The sequence below is a fragment of the Abramis brama genome (assembly GCF_963993115.1).
Source record: "Abramis brama genome assembly, chromosome: 12".
Lineage (NCBI taxonomy): Eukaryota > Metazoa > Chordata > Actinopteri > Cypriniformes > Leuciscidae > Abramis > Abramis brama.
In genome coordinates, this window is record NC_139974.1 from 17,292,116 (window position 1) to 17,316,080 (window position 23,965).

The window sequence follows — 23,965 nt, forward strand, 5'->3', positions numbered from 1 at the left end:
AGTGTCTGTTTTATTTGCTGACTTTAGCTAGCTTCTTTGCATGAAGAACAACATAGTGACGAAACGCGTTTGTCCGTTTAGGGCCATTGTAGAAACATGTCGGCGCAAAATGGCGCATTTCAATGTAAGGGGACCCGCGGTGTATGTAGATAGAAATGGCTCATTCTAAGGTAATAAAAACATAACGGTTCATTAAGTAAGGTCTTTATACACCACTGAAAACATAGTTATGTATATTATATTGCATTTCTGTCTACAGATCCTCCTAAATTCAAAATATTAGACCGTACCATAGTACTGAGACAGCTCTCATTAGAGCAGTGGTTCTCAATTCCAGTCCTCGTGACCCACTGCTCTGCACATTTTGTATGTCTCGCTTATTTAACACACCTGAACCAGATCATCAGCTCATTAGGAGAGACTCCATGAACTGAACTGAGTGTGTCAGATAAGAGAGACATACAAAATGTGCAGAGCAGTGGGTCACGAGGACTGGGATTGAGAACCACTGCATTAGAGTCACAAATGATTTGCTCTTATCATCCAATCTTAGTTGTATCTCTCTATTAGTGTTACTCGATCTTAGTGCTGCATTTGATACCATTGACCACAACATTATTTTAAATAGACTCGAAAATTATGTTGGCATTAGTGGAATTGCATTAGCATGGTTTAAATCATACTTATCTGACCGTTATCAGTTTGTAGCAGTAAATGAAGAGATGTCTTATCGATCACAAGTTCAGTATGGTGTACCACAAGGCTCAGTACTCGGACCGTTACTGTTCACTCTGTACATGCTACCCCTTAAGAGATATCATTAGGAAGCATGGCATTACTTTTCACTGTTATGCTGATGATACTCAGCTCTATATGTCTTCACGCCCTGACGAAACTTACCAATCACAAAATTAACAGAATGCATAGCTGAAATAAAAAACTGGAATACTAGTAATTTCCTATTACTTAATTCTGAAAAACAGAGATTCTAATTATTGGACAAAAAACTTCCTCACATACTAACCTAGAATACTGTCTAACACTTGATGGCTCCTCTGTCAAGTCTTCGTCGTCGGTTAGGAACCTGGGTGTGCTCTTTGATACCAATCTTTCATTTGAAAGTCACGTTTCTAGTATCTGTAAAACCGCATTTTTCCATCTTAAAATTATATCTAAATTACGTCATATGCTCTCAATGACAAATGCGGAACAATTAGTTCATGCGTTCATGACATCAAGGCTAGATTATTGTAATGCTATTATGGGTGGTTGCCCTGCACGCTTAATAAACAAACTACAGCTGGTCCAAAACGCAGCAGCTAGAGTTCTTACCAGAACCAGGAAGTATGACCATATTAGTCCGGTTCTGTCAACAGTGCATTGGCTCCGTATTAAAACATCGTAAACATTTTAAAATATTGCTGATTACTTACAAAGCAATGGTTTAGCTCCCCAGTACTTGAGCAAGCTCTTAACGCATTAACGTCTTAACGTCCTTCACGTCATTGCAATCTCAAAATTCCGGCCAGTTGATAATACCTAGAATATCAAAATCAGCTGTTGGCAGTAGATCCTTTTCCTATTTAGCACCAAAACTTTGGAACAGTCTTCCTAACATTGTCTGGGAAGCAGACACACTCTGTCAGCTCAAATTTGTTCTAGGTTTGTTCAGTTCTAGATTAAAAACACATCTCTTTAAACTAGCATACACATAACACATTATAGACTTCTATAATTCAATGTTAGGCTGCATAGATTAGGTCAGCCGGAACCGGGAACACTTCCCATAAATCCTGATGTACTTGTTGCATCATAAGAAGGATGGCCTCTACACTAATATTAGTCTCTCTGTTTATTCCAGAGGGTTAGGTTTACCGCAGTCCATCGGATCCAGGCTGTATCCGGATCTGATGAAGGATCTGACATAGACATGAATAGACATGACGACAACGCAGTCCTGAAGTGTTAACTAGTCTCTCCCCTGTGAAGGCCTCCTTCCCTTTACCTCTGTACAGATAAAACGTTGTCGGGATAATTCCAGTTCATGTGGCTATGCGGAAGCGATAACAAATTCTGTATTATAAATTTTTCAAGGCTTGTACCTTGGATCCTATTTCATGGTTTGTGTTCTCGAGCCATCAGGCACTGTTTTGTGCAAATGAGCAGCCGGATCGCATTAAAGTCCGCGTGAACCGGAAGTTGCAAACGACTTTTCTCCAGTGTTGTGACGTATTTCCCAGTGAAAATGAATATTGAACAGAGGGCAGGGTTTTACTTTAGCGCTCCTCCTCTCCATCTCTGCTCATAACAGACTAACGGTTTGAGGGGAGTGGTTAAGAGTTTCCCAACCCAAGCCGTCAAACCTACATCATCAGAGAAGGAATGCCATTCCAGACCGGAAGTAACTTTTCAGACTTTGATTAAAGATTACGACGGCAAACAATTTTTTTCTGTGTATTAACTTGCACGGATTAATTTTTCACTACAAGACTAGTAATATGCGCTAACAAAGTAAAGGGTCAATTTTGATTTCAGTTGGACTTTAAGGGTTTTCTGTTAGAACGGTGTCGTGTTAGCAGCCCCTAAGTTAATAACTAATGATCGTTGCAACGGAAGTGAATCAATTAAAAATAACTTTAGCTGGACAATAACTTTATTCTAGAGCTGCTGTAAAGCCAAAACAATCTCTGTTACTTTAATTTCCTATTATCACTGTTAAACTGCTTTGAAACAATCTATATTGTTAAAAGCGCTAAATGAAGGTGACTTGACAATCATACACTATGGTAGTAGTGAAAAGGGTGTTTTTTTCATGTATTTTCTTAGGGTGTGCCTTTAGCCCAGTTGGACCCTATAAACTAAAAGTTTGTCATCTGACCAATCTGAAGGATTTGTGAGATATTGTTAACTTATTATGTTAACTCTTACTGTTTTTTTTTTTTGTTGTTGTTTTTTTTTGTGTGTGTTTTTTTAAACCAAGGAAGAATAAAACCAAATTGGTTTTATTACAACCAAGTGTAATAAAAAGAGTGCGCTTCTGGGTTGTACGTCAGAACGTAGGCTCACTATTGGCCGACGCTGGTCATGTGTGTGATGCTGGCCCAGAAGCGCTGCGCTGTTACACTAGGTGAACTCACTCAGAGGCCCACACAGAAGAAAATGAATGGTTGAATAAAGTCGTTATTTTTGTTTGTTTTTTGTGCACAGAAAGTACTCTAGTCGCTTGATAAACTTATGTAGTCACTTGGACTATTTTTAACACTGTATTTACTAACTTTCTGGGCCGGCAAGTTTCAATTGCAAAGAAGCCTATGGAGGAGTGAGACAGCTCTCAGATTTAATCAAAAATATCTTAATTTGTGTTCCGAAGATGAACGAAAATCTTACGGGGTTGGAACAACATGCGAGTGAGTAATTACTGACACAATTTTCATTTTTGGGTGAAATAACCCTTTAAACTCTGCAGGCCCTCCAGGACAGAGTTTGGACACTCCTCTCCTAGCCCAACTGGTTGTTTCTTTGTGGAACTCCTTTGAAGGTGTGAGTTGAGAGTCCTATTTAAAATTTATGTCCTTTTCATTACAGCAGAATAAAGGGGCTCCCATTGTGACATGGGCAACCAGCCATCATGTCTGCCTGCTGTTCACTACAGTCCTATTGTTTGGTGTGCACCAAGGTTCGGATGGCAGCGTTCACACTGATTTAAATGACCCGCGCTAACAGAGCAATTGCATAAGATGTTGTACCTGCTAAGTGTGAGCACACCCAAAGTCAGAATAAAATCAGATGTAGCAATTTATTATTAGTCAGGTTAATACGTATGATGCCAATTACATGATCAGTCAATTCAGAGATGATCAATACATAACATAAAATTTTCAAAGACAAATGTAGAGCAAGAAATGCATACCTGACATTAAAAAATATAAACAGCAAATTCTAAATTATCAACAATTTAAGATAATACTAAGATGATAATAGCCGTAATATTATTATCCACTAGAGCCAGGAGGAGACATCCTTTTAGGTTGAATATTTTTGCATCATTGTGAATGGATGAATGTCTTTTCCGTTTTAAAGTCAGGTGTTTCTATTTGAACTAGCATGTATTTTTGTAAGCAGTTTCATCAAACTTTAACTTACATTATCGGAGTTTCAAGATAATTTTGCAGTAAAAACGTATGAGCTATTGGAGTTCATTACTCTTTGACTGCTATATTTATAATATTAAAGTTGCATTACATTAGGAAAAGGAGAAGGGAAAGCCCTGATTAAGATAAGGTATGGAGATTTTGGCAGAAAAAGTGGGATGGAGATTTTGGCAGGAAAAGTGGGATGAAGATTTGAAAGGTAGGAGATATTATAAAATTCAAAAATCAGTTTAAATAAAGATCAGAAGAGAGGAAATAATAATAACAAGACTCAGATTAGACCACACAGGATTAAATAATTTGTTGGCTGTTCTAGGGTAAAGAAATATAAATAAGTGTGCTAACTGTGGATATATAGAAAATGTAGATCATGTCATCATGTAGGCTACTGTTCCATATATGAATCTGACAGAAGAAACTTACATGACAAAGTAAGAGAAACAGGACGGGCGTGGGATCTAAAAGGGGTTTTGGGAACAGAAGGGGAGGAAGAAGGGGTAAGAGAGATCAGGAGGGCACTTTTCACCTTTTTAAAATGCACTAGATTGAATAATAGAATATGAGCTAAGTGACATGGTGATACACACTCTTGTACAGTAGGTGGCGGTATGCACCTTTAAAAGTTGTTTGCGATCCGCCAGAAAACGAAGAGACGAAGAAGACGTTTCTTGCTCCATACTCCGTTCCAGTCGGTGGCGGTAATGCACGGAAAGCTGGTTTGCCAGCCAACCGCTATGAAACATTGGAATGAGAAGACTGCACGTTCTCTTTCGTCTCGGAGTGGCGAGGTGTCCGGGAGTAGAGACTTGTAAGTGAGAAATAACGCTTGGTTTTTACGGAAAATGTTGGCCTAAATGACCTTTCACTGTATAATGTACTTCTCTCACAATATTTCGCACACATTAATCGAACACGGCTCTCTGTTCGATGGGTTAAATATTGAAATATGTTGAAAAGTCTTATCTTTTCACGTGGTCTTAAATTTTGGAACACGAAACGCGATACGACCTAATGTGTTAACTAAACTTTAAGGCTATTCGCTTTTATATGAAATAGCCTAATGCTAAATATATGATTCAGCATGATTTATGCGCACTCCTGACACAAAAATAATAAATTACTGTCGCATGATGTGCCAATACGCGGGATTCACTTAAAAATTATGTTTAAAAGTTACTTTTAGTTATAAAATAAAAGTGCCTTTTAGTATAAATATACATGCAGGACTCTGCAATTATTGTTTAGCACTTGTACGCATTTACACTGAACAGACAAATTGCATAGGGCATAGGCTAAATGCTATGAGATTAATGTTATACATAAATTGGAATATAGAAATGATAAAAATAGAATGATACTTTAGAATGATCACTAGGGGTGGGGAAAAAAATCGATTCTTAGATGAATCGCGATTCGGGACGTGGACGATTCTGAATCGATTCACAAATGTCAAAAATCGATTTTCTAAAAAAAAAAAAAAAAAAAATCTAATAACGTAACATTGAAGGAACGCAAAAGGCGGAACTCTGAAGCGGACGTGCAGTGCGCGGACAGTCTGTGGCGTGCACATAACAGAGACGCGCACATAACAGACGCATGATGGCTGAGCGCCAAATCCGAACGGCACCAGAGAATGTCTTCGTTAAAAGCTAACGTATGGAACATTGGCAATTTCATTGTGATCTATTTAGTATTTTTTTGTATGAGAGCGAATTTCTGTATTGTTTAGTTTTCACATCAATATGCTTTGTAAACCGATCTGATCTGTATGCAATATGTGCAATGCCAGTCACAAAAAGTTACATTTTGACTGTAAGTTACTCTCTGCAGAATGTTCATTCACTTTCTTTGCTATTTTTGATTGTGGTATACAGCAAACATTTCAAGTCATAACTCTTTATTATTTAGTTGTGTATAAGTCAAGAGCGACTTTGTATGTTACTAATTATTCAGAATATGCATAAGTCCACAAGCATTATACGTTATGATAGCTTCTGGTACATAATTCTATATTTTTGAACGAAAACTGTTTGTGAATTTGCTACAGCAAAATGTTTTTTTTTGTCTGAAGGATTATATTGCTCATTGGAAATAACAAGAGGATGTTGGTTAGAAGTCTATTATTAAATGCTATATAGAGATTCAGAATATGCTGAAGTTTGTATTAATTTACTACAAGTATGCTGCTAGTACAGGCACACATTTATTTTCCTGTTGGTTCTCAGCAATGTTGGGACATATGCTGGCAAATGTAACCTTACAGTTGACTTGCCAAATCACTTCCATTTGTTTTATTAATACAATTAATATAGGAAGTATTGGAAGTAAGTTCGTTATGGGTCATCATAAATACTTTGCTTTAAAAGTACCAAGTAAAAATATTTTTTCAATGTTTTTGATAAAAGGCACTTCCCTGAGAATTGAACTTAATAAATGTGAAAAAGACACTTTAATGTCTCCGTTTGTCATTCTGTATTGCAAAGCAGATGAGAGTAGATCATGATCAGAAACCTGATTAGAAATCATTATGAATAAAATCGAATTGTTTTGAATCGAAAATCTTTTTGAATCGAAAATCGATTTTGAATCGAATCGTGGCCTCAAGAATCGGAATCGAATCGAATCGTGAGATGGTAAAAGATTCCCACCCCTAATGATCACTGCAGGAGTCATCAAGCAGCACTTTTGTTTTGAATAAACAATCTCTAGTAGCGAAAAATGACACTGTGTGCCTTTAAGCATGTTTCTGTTGTTGTACAAAGTTTCTTAGACTTGAGGTTTGAAATAGAATTGAACTTCTAACCAGGTGTGATGCTGTAGTACAGTGATCTCAAACTCGATTCCTGGAGGGCCACAGCTCTGCACAGTTTTGCTCCAACCCTAATCAAACACACCTGATCCAGCTAATCAAGGTCTTCAGGATTACTAGAAACTTTCTTGCAGGTGTGAGTTGGAGCTGGTTGGAGCTAAACTGTGCAGAGCTGTGGCCCTCCAGGAATTGAGTTTGAGATCACTGCTGTAGTGACTCATTTCTTTCCCTTGGATCAAATAGTTATTTCTTCTCCTCATTTAGGATTACATCACTGTTAGAGAAGTATACCAAGTACCTTCCCCATTCTGGCTGTCACTACTCGCATGTTTCTATAAGGCCTGATGCCCCATAGTGGGGCAAATGACAAACTCTGATGATGCGCGACCCTGACAACGGTAGCTGTTGACCGTACACGTCAAGAATGCATTCCAGATCATCTGACTCCCTACAGGAGAGGTGGGTATGTTGACAGACTGAAGGCAGTTGTTCATTCTTAAGATATAAATTAAACTAACTCTTTGAAAAGTTGTCTAAAGGGCGAGTCTAGAGTCACATCCGATATTGTTCATTGTCCTGGTGTGCTATAGTACTCGCAGAGTAACTCTCTGCTTATTCATTGGCTGCTGCTTTCCATTGCCCAGCCAATCACCAGCTCGGAAACATGCTAACATTGTGGCATTTGTCTGTTTTTGTACAAAGTTTCTTAGACTTGAGATTTGAAATAGAATTTAACTTTAACCAGGTGTGATGCTGCAAGTTTTTAGCAGCAGTCATTTGCAGTTTTGGTTAATTACACCAAAAAATACTGGCTTTGAAACAATTTTCACATAGAAATTTAGCAAAAAATGGCAAATCATTTTTTACTGTGTAGGATAAAAATGCTTGGATTTATATATATTTTTTTTATTTATTTTTTTGGTGGTGACCATTTTGTCATGTCACACCTGGTTAGGACACTTAAGTTTCTCCGTGTTTTTCTGAGCCTTGCTTTGTTGTCTGTAGCGACTCATTTCTTCCTTTAATCAAATAGTTATTTCTTCTCCTCATTTAGGATTACATCACTGTTAAAGAAGTATACCAAGTACCTTCCCCATTCTGGCTGTCACTACTCGCACGTTTCTATAAGGCCTGGTGCCCTATAGTGGGGCAGATGACAGACTCTGATGCGCGACCCTAATGACGGTAGCTGTTGAGCGTACGCATCAAGAATGCATTCCAACTCCTTTCAGGAGAGGTGGGTATGTTGACAGACAGGCAGTTGTTCATTTTTTCAGATACAAATTAAACTTACTTTTTGAAAAGTTATGTCTAAAGAGCGAGACTAGAGTCACATCCTGATGTTTCTCATTGTCCTGGTGTGCTATAGTACTCGCAGAGTAACTCTCTGCTTATTCATTGGCTGCTGCTTTCAATTGCCCAGCCAATCACCAGCTCAGATACAAATTCTCCAACTTTTTTTGATCCTTGTTACTATTGCAGTTGTTCACTGGTTGATCGATTGTAATTTGTTGCCCCTTTCAAACTACAGATGTTGGTGAAAGCGATCATTAATTGCATCCCCCGTGCCGCTCAGGAGGCAGGCTGTAGATGCATCTTCCCTTCAGAGTCAACCAGGTATAAACAACTATTACATAGAAATGGAATACCTGTTCACTTTTGAAAAGAATAGAGTAATACAGAGAATTCTTAGTGTTCAATTGTCACCAGTATCAGGTGGTTCGTTGCTGAATGAAAGAATAATGCAGTCATTAAAGCAAACCGTAATAAAATTGTAGGGATGCTCCGATCAGGATTTTTGCAGCCAATACCAATTACCGATTTCATGTCATGGTGATCGGCCGATACCGATGCTTAGTATACTTAATATAAGACAAAGATAAATACAAACAAAATGGAGAAAATGGAGCAGTCTGATGCAGCCCACAATGTTTTTTGTTTTTTTTAACATTGTCCAGTAGTAAACTTTGGAGGACAAAATAAACATTTAATCACCTAAAATGGAGAAGTTTGATGTAACTTAAGCATTGTCCAATACAAGTCTGAGCAGGACAAAATTAATATTAAAAAAAAAATTAAAAAAAATGTAAACTCCTAAAAGAACAAATTGGAGTAGTTTGATGTAACTCATTAGTAGGCATGGGCATTTCAAGCAAAAATAATATTCGAAAATCGCTGGGTATTATTCCGACTATTATTCGAAAATCGCACCCCTCCCCCATACACGCACACATGCATGTATAGGCTACACACGTGAGAAAAGCGGAGCGGTGTGACGTTTAAATATTAACTTAAAAAACTTAAATATACGTTTCATATTTGTTTTATATAATATAATGTTGATTTATATGAAAAAGGAACCACATGAGATGGGTACGATAGATTCATAAGATGCCCCAATATATCAGGAGACATTTGGAGTGGGTCAGACATGATTTTGACCACTTAATTAAGTTTTGTTTTGTAGAAAACAATTCTTTAAAGTGAATTTCGTTTTGTAAAAATTGTATCTTAATTTCAATCAATGTTTCATCAACCAATTGCCTGGATTTAATAAATAAGAAGCAAATATAGAAGACAATATAATCAGGACACGGAGGCGCCGGCGCGTGAACTGGAACGCATCTCATAAATGAACTGAAACTCAGCGTATAAGCTACTTGCCTCACAGAGGCAAGAACGTATAGAAAGCTTGAAATGTCTATTTAAAAAAAAAAAACTATTCAAATCGATAAGAAATGGCATACTCTCTGCTTATGTAGGCTAATCCGTATGAAGTGTGCATTTCTCTTGATAGGCGCGTTCACTAGGCTACATGCGAAGATGGCGAGTCAGCATCGCCAACTGTATCTTTGCAGCCAGAAAACGCTAGTTTATTAAAGGTGCTCCAAGCGATGTCGCGCGTTTTTTAGGCCAAAACATTTTTTGTCACATACAGCAAACATCTCCTCACCATCCGCTAGCTGCCTGTCCCCTGAACACACTGTAAAAAAACACGGTCTTTGTAGACAGCCCAGGCTCCACAAACGGCAAGAAAAACAAACTGGGCTAACCTGCACCACGAAACATAACAAACTGTTCCAGCCAATTACCGACAAGAAGGATTTGGGGTGGGGTTTGGGGGTTTAGAGCGTGGATGAGGAGGAGGGAGGGTCGAGCAAGCCTCCGTTTTGCTTGACAATACTTTAAACGTCAACAAGAAGTGACGTCACCCAACATTACTTAGAGCACCTTTAATAATCAATTAAAATGTATCATGCTGCATAAACATTACTTTTGCCGTTTTTTTTGTGGCAAGCTTTATGCATGCGCTTGATATGCGGAATATCAGTATATTACGATAACGATCATTATGGTTTAGTATTCTCTCCCATATATATTTAAGTGATTAAATTAATGTAAATATGCGATTTAGACTATTGGCTTAAATGAACTACTACTAGTCGACTGGAAAAAAACTTTAGTCGTGCACGCTGCACGGGCAGTCCAACTTATTTTACATATTTTCTAACCAGCATGTCACAAAGGCCATTCTGAGCGGCGCTGTGTAGACTGAGCGAGCACAGCATACTCTTCATAATTGAAGAGTATGCCAGTTGAGCATCCTTCTGTGAGATGATGTGGCTTCTTACACAGAATAAGGCAGTTGTGTTTATTAGTCATGTTTAATCAAAGCGTTTGAATCTTGTTTATTCAGCTATAGATAGTATGATGGCCAATAGGGATTTCCTGGAATGATGTACGTTATTGTACTTCTGCGGCGGGGCATATTTGGCGTGTCTGCGTGAGAGCACCCTCTGGGGTTCAGATGGAGCAGCATTTACTACCGATCAGCCATGCTGCACTGACAAGCTACACATAAAATAATCGCAGCCTTTGCCAAATTGCGTGTGTGTTTCATTGCGATTAATTGTGCAGCCCTATATTCCAGTGTTATCCCACTCTAAATTATACAGACCCCTGAAGCAATTTGATATTACACATTTAAGAGAAGCTAGAGAAGCTGTTTTTAGGACCATCTGCTGTGCAGTGTCTGGCCTATGAGCTCATCGGTGCTGCCAAGGTGAGTTGTTTTTACAGAAAAAATCCTGATCAAGATGTCCCCGTGTTGCCCAGACCAGGGGTTCCCAAACTTTTACAAATTCAGGACCCACCTAGACAAGTATCATCTCTTTAAGACCCACCAAAATATTAAAGATTAGTAAACATTTGACATTACTGTAAGCTTAATGTTAATCAAAAGTTGATAAGACAGAAATCGAGCATTTAATAAAAAAGTACAACTGTAAAATTAATACTAATATTTACGTTTTGATTTCTTCATTTACAGATGTTAAAGAGTATATGAAATGTCCATAACTTGAAAAACGCTCACTCCAGTCCGGAAATGAACTGTAGTCCGTGCTGCATATGTTGTTAAACTCTTTGTGGTGTTCGGCGCAGAAAACGCTGTCATGCTACAGATTACACAGTTACAATGTATTAAGAAAATTAATTGCTTGTCTTCGGCTGATTCTAATTTGTATGTTTGTGATCATACTACTTTTTGATGCAAAGCGAGACGAGTCAAATCCTGATATTGTTCATTGTCCTGGCTATAGTACTCGCAGAGTAAGGCCGGCGACACACTGGCTGTGTGGCGTGAGCGTGGCGTTTCTGTTGCGTGTCTGCTGCGTGGCGTTTTCTATGTCTTTGCACACCAGAAACGCTGCTGCTGCTAGCTAACAATAAGCCTCATTGGTGATATATTCGACATATGGGGAGAGAGTTGTGGAAGGCCTATACTTCATGTTAAACATAAATGTATAGCAGCAAAGACAACGTCGGCAATACTGGCGGCAAAATAGGCTACAGAATATTTCGTTCTTTATTGACAGGTGCAAAATTTGAAAATCGATAATATTTTTTTAATTACATTTATATCTGCATTTGTCTCAACCTAGAGACTTTCAAAGATCAAAGTGTAATTTATTAATATGCATTTGTGTCAAAATTACCAACATCTTTTCCTAATTCTATTTTGCCTGGAAACGCTTCCAACACGTGTTGGAAAATAGGCGTCGGTTCTATTTCTAGCATGCACGCGTTTTCCACGCGGCTCGAGCCACACAGGCAGTGTGCAAGCTCTAACCTGTTGACATGGGAGCCGAAATAAAAACGGACACGCCACGCAGCTGAGACGCTCACGCCACGCAGCCAGTGTGTCGCCGGCCTAACTCTGCTTATTTATTGGCTGCTGCTTTCCATTGCCCAGACAATCACCAGCTCAGAAACATGCTAATGTTGTGGCATTTGTCTGTTTTTGTACAAAGTTCCTTAGACATGAGATTTGAAATAGAATTTAACTTTCACCAGGTGTGATGCTGCAAGTTTTTAGCAGCATTCATTTGCAGTTTTGGTTAATTACACCGAAAAATACTGGCTTTGAAACAATTTTCACGTAGAAATTTTGCAAAAAATGGCAAGTCATTTTTTACAGTGTAGGATAAAAATGCTTGGATTATCTTTTTCCTTTTTTTTGGTGGTGGTGGTCACACCTGGTTAGGACACTTAAGTTTCTCTATATTTTCCTGAACCTTGCTTTTGTTGTCTGTAGCGACTCTCATTTCTTCCCTTGGATCAAATAGTTATTTCTTCACCTCATTTAGGATTACATCACTGTTAAAGTATACCAAGTACCTTCCCCATTCTGGCTGTCACTACTCGCACGTTTCTATAAGGCCCATAGTGGGGCAGATGACAGACTCTGATGCGCGACCCTAATAACGGTAGCTGTTGACCGTACACATCAAGAATGCATTCCAGATCATCTAACTACTTTCAGGAGAGGTGGGTATGTTGACAGACTGAAGTCGGCAGTTAAATTTTTCAGATATAAGTTAAACTTACTTTTTGAAAAGTTATGTCTGAAAGAGCGAGACTAGAGTCACATCCTGATGTTGCTCATTGTCCTGGTGTGCTATAGTACTCGCAGAGTAACTCTCCGCTTATTCATTGGCTGCTGCTTTCAATTGCCCAGCCAATCACCAGCTCAGATACAATTTATTTATTTTTTGATCCTTGTTACTGTTGCATTTCTTCACTGGTTGATCAAGTGTCATGTGTTATTGCCTCTCTCAAACTACAGATGTTGGTGAAAGCGATCATTAATTGCATCCCCCGTGCCGCTCAGGAGGCAGGCTGTAGATGCATCTTCCCTTCACAGAGTCAACCAGGTATAAACAACTATTACATAGAAATGGTATACCTGTTCACTTTTGAAAAGAATACAGCAGTACAGGGAATTCTTAGTGTTTAATTATGTCACCAGTATCAGGTGGTACAATGCTGAATAAGATTACGGTTTTGCTTTAATGACTGCATTAATGTTATCATAGGTGGAGAGAGAATGTAAAATTTCAATATTTATGTTTTAATTTTTTCATTTACAGATGTTAAAGAGAACATAAATGTCCATGACTTGAAACGCGCTCACTCCAGTCCGGATATGAACTCTAATCTGTGTTGCGAATGTTGTTAAAGCGAGACTAGAGTCACATCCTGATATTTTTCATTGTCCTGGTGTGCTATAGTACTCGCAGAGTAACTCTCTGCTTATTCATTGGCTGCTGCTTTCCATTGCCCAGCCAATCACCAGCTCAGAAACATGCGCAAACATCAGCTTGTTTTTGTAATTGAGCTTGTGGCACCTCATGATGTATAACACCTGTTTTATATTGTCTTAGGGATCATCACATGCCATCAAGAAAGATGACCTGGGGCCCGTTCTTCGTACGTTGCTTAAAACATCCGAGATCAAATTACACATCCAAGATGATATCATCGTGCTAATCATGATCTGGCTAATTAGGTTCTTCGAACACACTTGCCGGATATGATTAGTATAGCTGGATTGAGTTATCTGAGATAATTGCGCATTCATGCGTTGGTTTAAAAGGGGATATGTATCAATAGTAGAAACACTGATCAGCAACGCTGCTATTGGCTGCTCAGCGTGGCCAAAGAGCAGGCTCAGTTTTTCTCCTCAGCAGAGCAAGAACTAAGTCGAAGTTTATTCGGAATTTTAATGTTTAATCAAAACGCCGGGGAACACCTCAAAGTCTGCAAAAGCCAGGAGAGAGGGCTGGCAAAAAGTAGCAGACAATTTAAATCCGTTAAGAGTGGCCATGTTAGATGTTTTTATCACTTATTAGCCTTTATATTTGTATTTTAATAATTGCATAATTACTTTGTTCATTGTAATGTCAGAGTCACCACACTAGAACATGGGAACAAATAAAAGTGAAGTACAAAAATATTCTACATAATGGGTCATTTTTAGTTATATTATAGTCTCTTTTTTAAAAGGCACTGTTAAATAAATGGTGGTTTGTGTATAAAAGCAACCAAGAAAAAGGCTGAGAAAAAAAAAGAAAAGATCTTAGTAGCCTACACTGTAAAATAATTTTTGCTGCATTAAATTAAGGCTGTATAGTCATTTCAACTGTTAAATCTTGAGTAATGATGAATTGCTTTGACTTGTGAAAGTGAAAACTGATAAACTTGTTAATGTAAAAATATTTTGCCCTGAGTTATTGATCACATTTTTCCCGAGTGTAGTTCATTGCAATGACATTGTGTTTTCCTCTTTTGTGCACTTTTACATAATACACCAACACTTCTGTTATCTATTTATTCTGTATCTGTTCCCAAGAAAGTGGTGGCTGAAATATGTGCAGTAAGTGGACATTTTCTAACTTTCCAAAGGAAAGAAAGTATAAGACTTTGTAATGTCCATTTGTTTCCATTGCACTGGACAGTGAATAAACCCTCTCAGATAACTGTCATATGGAGGAACTAGCCTACCTGCAAGTGCATAAATAACTTTACTTAATTTATACTTGTATGCTTTATGGCTGCAATATAAGTTGCAGGATTCCACATCTACAGAAAGGCCTACAGAAGAGTCTGCACAGACAGAGGAGACAGGCCTACAGGTGGGCAGTGTATAGCCAACTTTTCCTTTTTATTTGTTGCATGAGGCATGTGTCTAATATCTCTTGTTGCAGGCACAGACCACTGGCTTTTCTTTACAAGGAACAATTGAAATAAAACTCAAGGAACTAAGCATATTTGTCTTTTATTAAACATTTAATTAAGTGTTTTTTTTTTTGTTTTTTTTTTTGGCAATGTTGTGTAATATGGCACATGCAACAATGTCACAGGCCCTGTCAGGTGTGCAACCCTCAGACTTTTCAAACACTGAAATCTTCCCTTTAGTTAGCCAAAGTTAATTTCATTGTGTGTCCTTGTCCTGGCAAGAGCTGTATTGTAACTGGTTTGGGTCAGGGAATGGGGTCATAAAACACCTGTCTGCAGGCAGGAACATGTTATAATCACCTTTGAAAAAATGCAGTTCTGTTAGGATCAGCATATGTGACTACGTTTACAAGCTGTCAAATATCGGGTTAAGGTCACTTAACCCGATATTTAATCATTTTGATTAAATATCAGAACATTTTGGGTTTCTGAAACATTCGGAATAACCCGTTTACATGCGTGAGCAGAGAGAGTTACTCCTGTATACATGGAATTTGTAATCAATTGGCAATATCCCGATGTAAACGGCGACGCACGGTTAGCGTCTGGACGTACGGACAACCTTAAGACGCAATATGCGTAATTTCCAATTCTTCTTCCTGTATCCAAAGACGACAACAACAACAGCAGTAGTACGCGGATAATGAATAGTTCGGGGGCCTGTACCATGAAGGTAGCTGAACAAACTCGGGGTTACAGGATTAGTTTTGAGTTGACAAAACCAAACCGATGCAATCAGGCTTTATTTGTACCATGATGCAGCTCATCAACTTTCTTTGTCAACTCAGGCTTTGATCCTTAAGCTATGATTACTCCACGCGCGCGTGCACATAAAAGAGTGACGTCGACACTGAACAACCAATCGCGGGTAGAGCGAGAGCGATATATTTTTCCGCGGAGGAGCAAGAGATAATCATTCATAATTACGATTAATTTAAGTATGTATTTCAAGCTCGAAACAATACGGTCTCTGCTGCCAAAGCAAGAGAAGACTGTTGGAGAAAGATTGCTGATGGTTAATGTGTAAGTTAAACAAATACGTTCTATATTTATGTAAAATTATGTATATGTATGCCTATATGTGTAATATAGCCTATAGATTATTTTTATAATATATAAAAAATGTGCATGTATGTACTAAGAAAGATTAATATTCATTGATTTTTAGATGCAACCCCATCTCCAAATGTTCTTGGCAGCAGATAAAGACAAAATATAAAAATATAATTCAAAGTGGTTATTTCAAGGAGTTAATTCAAAGAGTATTTACCACAACCTTTTATTACTTTTGTGAACATTTTATCACACTTGTTTGCAGCAAACAGAAATAAAGAGTTAAATTCAGAAAACCAGAATACACTGGCGGAGGAGTTGGCTCTGAGTAGGCAATAAGGGACGGCCGATTATGGATGTGATTACAGGTGCTGTACAGTCTGACCCTGGTGCTGGCTCCTCTAAGCAAGTAACACTGGGTACGTGTGCAATACATTACTACTTTTTTTAAGTTTTAAATATGGCTGACTGTATGTTCTGCAGGGAAATACAGTGTCCCTGTTGAAGCTAGCACACATTCACACACACACACACACACACACACACACACACACACACACACACACACACACACACACACACACACACACACACACACACACACACACACACACACACACAGTCTCCCACACAGAGGTCAGTATGCAGCAGACAGAACACCAAACATAACCTGCTTTACAACAGTTATGCTTTACATTGGCCTACTTTTATTTATTAGGGTGAAGCAAATGATGAAGACACTCTGTCTGTGTGTTCTCAGACAGTTGCTGATGTGAATGCGCTGGGCTTTTTATTATGGCAAACATTTGAATGTGTGGCATAAAAAAGGGACTGGCCCTTACACATCTCTTTTGTAGGATTTTTCACAACCTGACCCAGAAACTGAGGCCTCTACCTCAATGGGCTTCAGAAGAAATGTGTAAGGATTTAAAACCCTTGACATAAATTACAGTCAGTCCTGTGTTTGTAGGAAGCCAAGGAACTTTTTGTGATTTTGATGAGCCTCCAGAAAACTTGTAATGATCATGTTTGTGGTGGAATTATGTTTCAGGTGGAAACAGACTCAGTCAGGGCCCTGTACTAAAGGAGACTTGAACTAGACTGCACACTAAAGGAGACTTGAACTAGACTGCACACTAAAGGAGACTTGAACTAGACTGCACACTAAAGGAGACTTGAACTAGACTGTTCACTAAAGGAGCAGACTGTGAGCTGAGGAGGCTCCAAACAAAATCAAACAGCTGGATAAAACTGATCTCAGTATGTATATAGTTTTATATATATATATATATATATATATATAAGTATAACTTATTTAACCAAGTAACACTTTAGTATGAATATTTATTAATGCAACTTTATCTTGCTCTCTTTCTCCCTCCCATCCCACAAAACCAATAAAACAGTTTGAGACATATCTGCAGTTTCAATGTGCTTTTATTAAGTGTAATATTGTATGGTGATTGCATCTACATCTGCACCAGCTGGGTGGTCAAGTGTGATCGGGTCAGTTTCATCGGGGAGAAGCTGGTTTTGTGGTGTTTCTCACTCCTTTCTACTGGTGGCTATATTGTGCAGAGTGGCACATACAGCCACTATCTGTGATGCCCGCTCTGGTGACTCTGAAGCGCCGAACACAGTTGAAATGTGCCTTTAGGAGGCCAAAGGTCATCTCTATCTTCACTCTGGTTTTACTGAGGGCCACATTGAAGCAGTGCTGTGGCCCTGTCTGAGGGTCATGATAGGGGGTTATTGTGTAGGTTTTTCTATCTCAGTTTAAATGAACAGTGTTTTGTACTGTACCAAATTTAACTTGCTTTCCTCAAAGCGCTGACACAACACAGACTCATGGAAAATTTGTAAGACAAGCACTGGAGCCAGGCCATTTGGCGTCCAAACTTGATCATATGTTCATGACCACAAGTCGTCTGCAGATGAAATGTTTAGTAGATCATTGTTATATCTGTTAAAGTTACTATTAATTTAAAGATTCATCTCACAGAAAATAATCATCTCACATATTTACATCATCTCTACCTGAACATTAAGGCTGTGATAGGACTTCCTATTAACACAATCTGCCTCATGTTCCCTAGAGCAGTGGAGATTGGAGCAATAGACTGCATACATGTTGCAATGACTTGGGAATCCTATCATAAGATTATCAGAAGAATAATAAAAAAGATTCAAAATAATTCTTAACATGTATTATATTGTATATTACATTTGTGAAATTTGCTTTTTGAGAGAAAAAAAAAAATGTTCATGTGATGTCACCCTATCAATATATCTTACCGGGAATTTTATAAAAGCCCTCTTTTATGGACATGGTCGATAAATGTCCGGGGAACATTATTAATTAAACTTTTCATGTACTCCTGCAGAGCGAGGACCACCTTGCGAATGGTTTGACAAACATATGTTTTCCCCTAGCTTCTGTGCGTCACCCACCATGCAAGAATGTACCACTTGCAAAACAAAAAAAATGCAACGCAATACAATTTGCGGTACAGTAAGTGCATGAATTCGACGTGTTAAATTCTTTATGTGCAGCTCAAGAAGTTCGCAAAAATAAGACATTGCTTCCGCGGAAAATCTGTATCTTTTCAGTTAAGGCAAGGGGATTTTGTCTGGCTAAAAACTCTTTCTCTACGAAGTGCTCGTCAAACAATTTGCGCTGAGATGTCCACCGGATTTGGAAGAAAAGGTGAAGTCATTGCAACAGACACTTGGAATAAGTTACGTCACCTATATGTTTCTTTGCTCTCAGCTGATTGGTCAAACTTCGGTCTGAGATCTTGAATCCAGAACATAACCTGCCCCGGAGCAGGTTAGCCGTGCAGCGTAAGATACCATGGCAACGAACACCGATTAAAGCCGAGCTACTTTCATAGTACCTAAAACCCAGGGTTGGCGGAAACTAAGCTGAAACATAGCTGGCTAGCCACCTAATCCGCCTTCATGGTACAGGCCCCGGGGCAGATAGCGATCGCCTTTGTTTGCGCTTTTCCTCGCTCCAAAAGTGTGGTGCTGTGCTGCGTCTCGTCATGTTTACCTCTACTTCTTGTTTACTTCCGGTATACTGCACGCGGGTTTTTGTATGCGCCGTCTCTACTCAAAAGACCAAGATTCCTTGCGAATAGAACATGCGCAGAACACAAATCAATGTTCCTTTTGATGGGGATATGCCGATACGCGTTTACATGACCAAATATTCGGGTTAGAAAAGGGGTACCCCAGGGATCATATCCGGGTTTTTAAAAACCGGGATATGAGCATATCCGGGTTTTTGCCGGTGTTTACATGGCCGTGCGCGACCGGGTTATTGCTAATATCCCGGTTTTGAACGGGTTATTGGCTGCATGTAAACGTAGTCAGTGTATGTAATACAGTGAGCTTGATATTTAATTGTGGAACTTTCCTTACCACTTTCAAATAATGTGCATAAATGTGAATCTCTGAAAATTCTTACGTCATGCACAGATCCTGGCCATTTTGCTTTCACATTTGTGATATGGAAGATTTTAGTCAACTGCCTTTTTTTATTTGATATAATATTATTAATCTGGAATATTAAAGGGGTCATGAACTGGATTGTTTTATTATTTTATAATGTTTCCTGGGGTGCCCTTATAATGTTAGTATGATTTTTACATCAAAAATTGTCATAATTTATAAATAAAAGCCATTTTTCCAAGCCTGATTTCAGCCTAAGATTTGAACGCTCCGTTTTAAGGGGCGTGTCTGCTGTGAGACTGCAGTGCAATCGCCCACTGCTGTGATTGGCTGACATGCTTGCATATGAAATAGCTAGTATTACATGAACTCTCTCGAAAACTTTTACTACGTTTTTACTATTACAGCTATCGAGATTAACAAATCGTGAAAAGTATCGTTTAAAGCATTATATTTAAATCTATTCCATCACATGAAAGGTTGCAGCATGATGAGCACTGACTGAGCAGATGACAGACAGTCTGTTGATCGCGTGAATAAAGATCTTATCATTGCAACGCAATTTCTGCACTCTCACAAATGCTTACACCAAATCACAATGCAAACACGATGTGAATACACAGTAAGAGCTTCGTTGTGTAGTGTAACAGTGTCATTATTTCATCACGAGTTTGGTAAGTGTCCAGATAAGCTCTCGCGGCTCGCGCTGTGCTGTTTGATTGACAGCTTGGGCGAATGGAAAGGGATCGTTCTTTGATCGCTTTCTGTATATAATTTAATAACAGTTTAAAAAGGATTATTTTCATAATACTACGAGAAATTATGAGTTGATCGTTTAGTCACTGATGCAGAAACAGTATTGAACGATTTTAAGAGAATCTGAACTTGAATAATTACACAGAAACCACTGATCGCAGATCAGCCATTAGAATACACATGGTTACTTACATGTTGCTGGCAGATCCGTGTCGGGAAATTGTGATTGACTGATTTAATAAAGTTTAACCATGCTGGAATCCGAAGGAAGCTTATGCAGACTGTCTTCCACAAACAGGCGCTGCACAATATTTAGTAAACAGCATGTTTATTGCTTGGAAGTAGCTCGATCCGGTTTAGCAATTATCATGTCGTCCTATGTTATTTAGCATGTTTGGGCGAATCGGTGGGCGGGGCTAAACAGGCCGTGTTGAAGTAGGCGTTGATCTTCTTTTGTGGAGGCGGTGTTTTATCCTCTTTGACGTCATAGTTCCCCACTTTGAAAAACGAGTCGTTTGCTGAGCCTGATGTCTATAAAAGCTTTTATTGGACTAACAAGGTAGTTTTCAGTTCTGAAACTTACAGGATATTATTATAGTATGATGATCTCTTATATGTCAAAAGCTCAAGGACATTTTGATTTCTCAGTTCATCACCCCTTTAAGAATCACAATAGTAACTGGGCTGCACATTTACATTGTGAACCCCCTTTCTGTTCACATAATCCCCTTCATTGAGGCCTTGATGGCAGTCTATGGTCTAGCCCAGAGCCATAGAGAGAATGGAATCTCTCTATAATGGAATATAATGGAATCTCTATGGCTCTGGTCTAGCCTATAGTCTATGGTACCAATCACGTTAGTGAAGCCTGAGTGACATATACTGTAATCGGCATGGTCATGATTGCATGATCTTCATAAAAAAAATATGATAGTCTAAAAAAAAAAAAGGTTTAAAAAAAACTGCTTTACAACATTGGGTCTTAAGTGGCTTGGAAATGCCACAAGAAAACCTAAAACTGTTTTTTAAACCTAAAAGCGCCAGGTAAACTCCGAATGACACGACAGACAGCATTTTCCATCAAGTTCTCCGCATCTCCAGTAGTGTAAAGGGAAGAGCCACTCGCAATGCAAATCTTAGGGCAATGCAAACAGTTTGTGCTGTAGTTAAAGCCCGACTCCGACAAGTCGAAAATAAATGTGCGTTTCCAACAAATTAATAATGTAAACGACAATCTCACGAGTCACGAGAAAAAAATATCTCAGAAAGTGCACTATCGCGCTGCGCTGGACTTCCCGTATCAGCTCCGCTTATGAAGCCGCAGTCTAATCCTGTTTACATGTGATTCTTAGACTATGGGCACTTTTATGTAATTTGGTCATATTTTTAAAAATACATACAATTTTGGACAAAATCCTATTTCTTTTTCAAACTAACAATAAAACCTCCTTAAAAACTTTTTACTACCTTTCTATTATGATTTTTTCATACTTTTCAACCTCCTTAGGTGTCAAAATCACTGTTTTATCCTTGTCGCACACCCAGACTTTTTAACTTCAACAATGAAAATACAGTTTAAAAGACTTATCTGGTAACTATTAATATACCTAAATTAAGCACTAGTAAAATAATTAAAATACATTATAGTATTTAATGTGAGACCACCATCAATATTACTTTTTATACAAAATATAGCTGTCGCACAGTATTGGTGTCATTTCCACCACAACACTGTAATGTCACTTTAAAAAGTTTGTGTGAAAGATTGTTTAGGTGGTTTCTATGGAAATGTTCAGAGACATCAGAGCACATGTTGGACATGGAGGCAATTTTAAATTTTCATCAAGAACAAAATAAGAAAAATCAAGGTAAATATTGCTTGATCAGTTAATATATTTATTCTACGTCATTTCCAAACATGCTGTACCTTCAAGGGTGTTTTTAAAAAGTTAAAAATTTTAAGTTAAATAAGAGTATTTTACATACATGAAATGCTAAGTATTAATTCAAAGCTAATCAGTGAAGCTATCTTCCATTTTTTTCACAAAAAACTACAGAAATGTCATTTCCACCACACTGCCCTCTGTGGTGGAAATGACAGCATGTGGTGGAAACATGCTGTACCTTCAAGGGTGTTTTTAAAAAGAAAAAAAAAATAAGTTAAATAAGAGTATTTTGCATGCATGAAATGCTGAGTATTAATTCAAAGCTGATCAGTGAAGCCATCTTCCATTTTTTCACAAAAAACTACAGAAATGTAATTTCCACCACACTGCCCTCTGTGGTGGAAATGACATTTATGATTACAAAGTACAATTGATATAGACTGCAAGAGTAGATTGACTTTGTGAATTGAGTTTACTGAGTGTGATGAGTTTAAGAGTTTTTCAAATAAATATTTCTCTAAATATTACTGTTTCTCTACATTCACGTTAATTCATTGTCATTTCCACCACCACCCTGTCATTTCCATCACCACACACATTTTTTAAAAAACATTTAAAAAGTTCTCATCACACATTAAAAATGTATCCACAATTTACGAGATCTTGCTCTACTTAATATAAAAATTCAAGTTATTTATTTTCTAATAAGCTCTTGCCCAAACCAATATTAAATTTCAGAGTGTGACAGGTGTACAGTTCACCATTTGGTCCTTAGGGCAGTTAATTTATCTCATTGACAAATGTATAATTATTGTACATTGTGGAAAAACTGATAAAACTAGTTACAAAAATGATCTTAGACAATTATTGAGTGGCATAAGTTATTCTGTTTTTAAATAACAGCTGTACATAGAGATGTGGTGGAAATGACATTTGTTCATTGCAGGTCGGAAAAAATGTAAAATATTAACAATTTCTCTTGTAATCTAAGTTTGTCCTCTTACAGACCTTAAAACTAGACAAATTATTTAATCTTATGAGACTGTGTTACGTGACTTTTGAACAAGTTTTTTTTATTCAACTTCACAAGCCTAAAAGTGCCCCTAGTTGAAGAAACGCCCTTACATGAAATAAGCCTGCTCCCGAGCAGGTTTAAGCTTGCGCACCTGTTGCTATGACAGCAAGTCAAGGATGAGCGTCGAAGAACCAAACAATCCAAGATCATGCCAAATCGCCAACAATCAAATCCAGCTAACTGAGTTAGCGACGTACGAAGAACGGGCCCCTGAAAAAAACGTTCTGATGCCCACCTGTTTTTCAAATCTGTTGTTTTCACAAAAACAAAATTTGAATAAACTTATGATTGTCACTGTGCCATTATAGAATTCCCCACTAACACAGAACGTTTAGGGAACGTTAGTTTATGGTTCTCTAAAGGTTAGTTAGAACCAAACCAAAAACTAACGTTTAGGGAACATTCCCTCAGGGTTATAACGTTCCCTAAGGGAACCAACCAACTAAAACGTTCTCCTGTGGTTGCACTGTACCTCCACACAACGTTCCTGTTTGGTTGTTTTTGGTTGTTCTGAGTGTGGTTTTGAAATGTTTATTTAAACCAGCTCCATTTAAGTTTTTGACGTAGCATATAAAAGGTTTACAGTCACTTGATTTAGATTCACTCAAAAATGTTTGGTCTTATGAAATCTAAGTAAAACAGCATAGCAAGAGAATATATTTATTTTTAGGCTTAATTTAGCTAAAAACAATACTTTTGT

General features: G+C 38.1%; 2 long non-coding RNA genes across 4 annotated transcripts; both read left to right on the forward strand.

The window, feature by feature from the left end:
• Window positions 1-4,839: 4,839 nt before the first annotated feature.
• On the forward strand, window positions 4,840-14,519 carry LOC311093614. 3 transcript variants are annotated; one of them, XR_014608449.1, is made up of 7 exons: window positions 4,840-4,959; window positions 7,225-7,419; window positions 8,015-8,197; window positions 8,492-8,577; window positions 12,609-12,789; window positions 13,088-13,175; window positions 13,686-14,519. It is a non-coding gene; the product is annotated as an uncharacterized lncRNA (long non-coding RNA). The 3 variants fall into 3 exon arrangements; XR_014608448.1 differs by lacking the exon at window positions 12,609-12,789 and having other exon boundaries at window positions 7,225-7,423; XR_014608450.1 differs by lacking the exon at window positions 12,609-12,789.
• Window positions 14,520-15,597: 1,078 nt separating this feature from the next.
• LOC311093117 lies at window positions 15,598-17,482 on the forward strand. Its single transcript, XR_014608363.1, has 3 exons — window positions 15,598-16,062; window positions 16,358-16,511; window positions 17,144-17,482. It is a non-coding gene; the product is annotated as an uncharacterized lncRNA (long non-coding RNA).
• Window positions 17,483-23,965: the final 6,483 nt, after the last annotated feature.